The following is a 5,280-nucleotide window of genomic DNA, read 5'->3' on the forward strand; positions in this document are numbered from 1 at the left end:
ATCCCCACAGCATGATGCTGCCACCACCATGCTTCACTGTGGGGATTGTATTCTCAGGGTGATGGGAGGTGTTGTGTTTGCGCCAGACATAGCGTTTTCCTTGATGGCCAAAAAGCTCAATATTAGTCTCCTCTGACCAGAGTACCTTCTTCCATGTTTGGCTGTCTCCCACATGCCTTTTGGCAAACACCAAACGTGTTTGCTTATTTTTTTCTTTAGGCAATGGCTTTTTTCTGGCCACTCTTCCATAACGCCCAGCTCTATGGAGTGTACGGCTTAAAGTGGTCCTATGGACAGATACTCCAATCTCCGCTGTGGAGCTTTGCAGCTCCTTTAGGGTTCTCTTTGGGCTCTTTGTTGCCTCTGATTAATGCCCTCCTTGCCTGGTCCGTGAGTTTTGGTGGGCGGCCCTCTCTTGGCAGGTTTGTTGTGGTGCCATATTCTTTCAATTTTTTAATAATGGATTTAATGGTGCTCTGTGGGATGTTCAAAGTTTCGGATATTTTTTAATAACCCAAGCCTGATCTGTACTTCTCCACAACTTTGTCCTGGACCTGTTTGGAGAGCTCTTTGGTCTTCATGGTGCTGCTTGCTTGGTGGTGCCACTTGCTTAGTGGTTTTGCAGACTCTGTGGCCTTTCAGAACAGGTGTCTATATACTGAGATCATGTGACAGATCATGTGACACTTACATTGCACACAGGTGGACTTTATTTAACTAATTATGTGACTTCTGAAGGTAATTGGTTGCACCAAATCTTTTTTAAGGGCTTTATAGCAAAGGGGGTGAATACATATGCACCCACCAGTTTTCCATATTTTTGAGTTTTTTGAAACAAGTTATTATTTAKATTTCACTTCACCAATTTGGACTATTTTGTGTATGTCCATTACATAAAATACACATAAAAATCAATTTAAATGACAGGTTGTAACGCAACAAAATAGGAAAAACGCCAAGGGGGATGAATACTTTGGAAGGCACTGTATACAGCACTAAATGTACCCTGAGCGCCATATAGTCAGTGTCCTATGGATTAGTGTACCTCACATGATATGAATGCTGTTTACGCCGACAGTCATGTCTGTTGGACCGATGCTAGCAGCTGACATGTAACAAAGGCTTCATTAAACAAATCCATGGCCATAGTAGGTCTMGTTTTGAGACAGACAGGACAGGGTAGACCTCAAAAGACAGGCAAACACACATCAAATCAAATTGTATTCATCAGATGCTTTGTAAACAACAGGTGTAGACTAACAGTGAAATACTTATGTATGGGCCCTTCCCAACAATATAGAGAGAAAGAAAGTAGAGAAATAATAGAAAACACAACAGCATTATACAAAGAGCAGATAGACAACACTGTCCACAACAGTACTCCCTATGTCATCATTGTGAGTCATACGASTGGGTTATCATCCTTCACAAAATACAGTATAACTAAGGTTCTCAAAAAGAAAATGGATGGAGTCTCTTTCTATGGCATGGACATTTGGCTATTTGTTTTAAAGTCTCCCCACACACATAGGCCTATGGGTCAGCTTGTTGTTGCTGCAAGAACACCAAATAAAGACATGAACTACATAGAACACGAAATGGGGGAACACACGAAGCAAAAAGGCCAGAATCATATTGGAGGGCTAATGATGGCCTAATTGAGTTATCTGTAATAACTGTCATGTGCTAGGCCGTGGTTTTTGGGCGGGTGCTTTGAGTAGGAGGACAAAGCATGGTGTTGTTAAAGTTGCCTGGGTGGCTTCCTGTCCTTTTCCAGTGAACTTAACTACTTTGACAGACATCCAGGCTGACATTCAGATGATATTGCCTCTATTCCACCACTCCCAACTGGCTCCCTCACAGTAACTCTGGAGGTGCGTGGAACATCTGAAATGTTTTGCACTATAATTTTTGGTTATCAGATTTACATTTTAGACTAATGGTTGTTTCACTATCCTTACATTATAATAGAGTTATTACAACAACAACAAAAATATATATATAAAAGGTTTCTCCCCCACTTACAGCAGATGTCAGTGCACTTTCATATATGTAACAAAGCTTAAAGAAAAAAAGGCATACATAACATTGCAATACATTCCTCACACTCCGCCAGGTGGATCGTGACACTGGTGCGCAGTGACGGTGACAAGAGCAGGGATACTGCGCATGTCCGAAACTGCCAAATATGAACGCTGCTCCAACATATGAACAAACCAGGTAGGAGTACTTCATATCTTGACAGGCATTTTTCATGTCTTGATGTTTCTTTAGCGGTTATTAACACAAATTAGCAGTCATCTTGCCTTTATGTATCATGATAATATTTGCTAGTTAGCCCGCAATGCAAGTTTAACGCCCAACATCAACCAATTTTGAGAGTCAGAAGCAGAATTTGTCTCAACGGCGTTAACGTTAGTTAGCTAACTATCTCTCTGCCTCTGAAGGAAAAGCTTTGCGTTTTGCTAACTATGCATGGGCGCAGCTAGATCTTTGACGTGATATAGCTAGCTATGCTAGCTTATGTTATGTCTTGACCTGGTGAAAACACTGACAAGGCAATGGACCAATGCAATGGCTAAAAACGGGAATGAAAGAAACAGCCTTGCATGAGCGTTAACTGTCCCCATTGCGAGCTGCTCTAGTTGTCACCTTTGCTTTGGAAGGATTAGCTACCATTTACCAGCTTTCACGGCGTTCGCAGGTCCTAGCTAGCCGTGAAAGCTGACGAAATAWGGGCATTCAACTCCACTATGATTTCAAAGTACCTCATCGTGGAGTTGAGGTACTTGGCAATTGCTTACCCAGCCAAAAAGCCAGGTTGCTATGCAGAAGTGTGGTGTCGTGCCATTGAGCTTGCAGTAAATTCCATTCGCCTGTCATATTAATTCGCCAGATAACGTTAACTAGCTGGCGTGATCGCATTAAGGTCATCAGTATCATCAGTCCCTTGCTGGCTGACCCAACAAACTCCCCATACAGAAAGGTGTGCTGAAATATGGCTGTTTTCATTGGTTCTGCAAGACATTGCAATAGCTATGCATGCAAATGCATTTCTACAATATAGCTGAAATGTATAGCCAATTTATTTTTTAGCTAGTGCTCATCTGCATCTGAGCCAATATGATCCCATATTAGCAATAGCTAGTGTTGTTCAGTTCAACAATTTTATCAGTTTCCGTCAAGGGTGGCCATTGGCCAGTGTTAACATCTGTCATACAAGATATATTTTTCTGCTTGGAACCATAAACGTTTAAACTATGTTTTCCCCCCAATTCTTCACTACATCAATGTCATTGTGAAATAGCTTTGTGGCTTCATACAGGCTAACAATGCATAACAATGGAAGACAAGAATGTCCATGCCTTATGGAGGGATCCCAGCCATATCCTCTCAAAAGATTGTTACAAGAACAAGTATAATTTGTGCTAATGGTGTTTGACTGCAGACAGCAAGACCTTCAGAGAGATTCAGATCAACTTTATTATCCCACCAGGGGGAAATGCATTTGGTCATGTGCTTAAAAAGACGGTGTATATAAAGCATGAAAACACAGAAAATACACAAAATAATTCATTCAAAGTGGTATAGCTACACATGTGAAAGTGCAATATGCTGCATACTTTAGGGAACAACAGACTATTATACACCGTAATGGCTGTTTGGAGTAACAGAGTCCCCATATCTATGGATTTTGAGTGATGGGGTTGAGTACTGTCCTGTGAAATACTTTCACGTTTTAGGAGGATGAGTTTTGTGTAGAGGTCGACCAATTAATCGGCATGGCTGATTTTAATTAGGGCGGATTTCAAGTTTTCATAACAATCTTTAATCTGCATTTTTGGACGCTGATTATGGCCGATTACAATCCACGAGGAGACTGCGTGGCAGGCTGGCCACCTGTTACGCGAGTGCAGCAAGGAGCCAAGGTAAGTTACTAGCTAGTGTAACAGTATAACTTTAAACCGTCCCCTCGCCCCGACACGGGCGCGAACCAGGGACCCTCTGCACACATCAACAACGATCGACACGACATGTTCTCATCCGTCTCAAAAGGCAGGTTTGTGGAGCGATGGGTAAACGGACGCTTCGTGGGTGTCAGTTGTTGATGTGTGCAGAGGGTCCCTGTTCGCGCCGGGTCGTGCGAGGGGACGGTTTAAAGTTATACTGTTACATTGGTGCCGTGACCGGATCAACAGCATCAATGTAACAGTATAACTTTAAACCGCTCCTCGCCCGACACGGGCGCGACCAGGGACCCTCTGCACACATCAACAACGGTCGCCACGAACAGTCGTTACCCATCGTCCACAAAGGCCGCGGCTTCTTGAGAGCAGGGACCTATTAAGTCTCAGAGCAAGTGACGTAACTGATTGAAATGCTAGTAGCGCGTACCCGCTAACTAGCTAGCCATTTCACATCCGTTACACTAGCGTTAAACGTATCTTCTAAAAAACAATCAATCTTAACYTAATCACTAGTTCACTACACATGGTTGATGATATTACTAGTTTAACTAGCTTGTCCTGCGTTGCATATAATCAATGCGGTGCCTGTTAATTTGTCATCGTATCACAGCCTACCTCGCCAAACGGGTGATGATTTAACAAAAGCGCATTCGCGAAAAAAAGCACAATCGTTGCACCAATGTACCTAACCATAAACATCAGTGCCTTTCTTAAAATCAATACACAAGTATATATTTTTAAACCTGCATATTTAGTTAAAAGAAATTCATGTTAGCAGGCTATATTAATTAGGGAAATTGTGTCACTTCTCTTGCGTTCCATGCAAGCAGAGTCAGGGTATATGCAGCAGTTCGGGCCGCCTGGCTCGTTGCGAACTGTGTGAAGACCATTTCTTCCTAACAATGACCGTAATTCATTTGCCAGAATTTTACATAATTATGAAATAACATTGAAGGTTGTGCAATGTAACAGTAATATTTAGACTTAGGGTTGCCACCCGTTCGATAAAATACGGAACGGTTACGTATTTCACTGAAAGAATAAACGCTTTGTTTTCTAAATGATAGTTTCCGGATTTYACCATATTAATGACCTAAGGCTCGTATTTATGTGTGTTTATTATAATTAAGTCTATGATTTGATATTTGATAGAGCAGTCTGACTGAGCGGTGGTAGGCTGCAGCAGGCTTGTAAGCATTCATTCAAACGGCACTTTCCTACGTTTGCCAGCAGCTCTTCGCAATGCTTGAAGCACAGCGCTGTTTATGACTTCAAGGCTATCAACTCCCGAGATTAGGCTGGCAATACTATA

General features: G+C 42.1%; 1 protein-coding gene across 1 annotated transcript in view; it reads left to right on the forward strand.

The window, feature by feature from the left end:
- The first annotated feature begins 2,143 nt into the window (after positions 1-2,143).
- Positions 2,144-5,280, forward strand: part of LOC111977250 (TBC1 domain family member 24-like) — an 18,769-nt gene continuing 15,632 nt past the window's right edge. Inside the window, exon 1 of the mRNA XM_024006628.1 lies at positions 2,144-2,220. The gene's annotated coding sequence lies outside the window, so the exon portion shown is untranslated. The remainder of the gene's footprint in view (positions 2,221-5,280) is intronic.

Source organism: Salvelinus sp. IW2-2015, linkage group LG17, assembly GCF_002910315.2.
Source record: "Salvelinus sp. IW2-2015 linkage group LG17, ASM291031v2, whole genome shotgun sequence".
NCBI lineage: Eukaryota > Metazoa > Chordata > Actinopteri > Salmoniformes > Salmonidae > Salvelinus > Salvelinus sp. IW2-2015.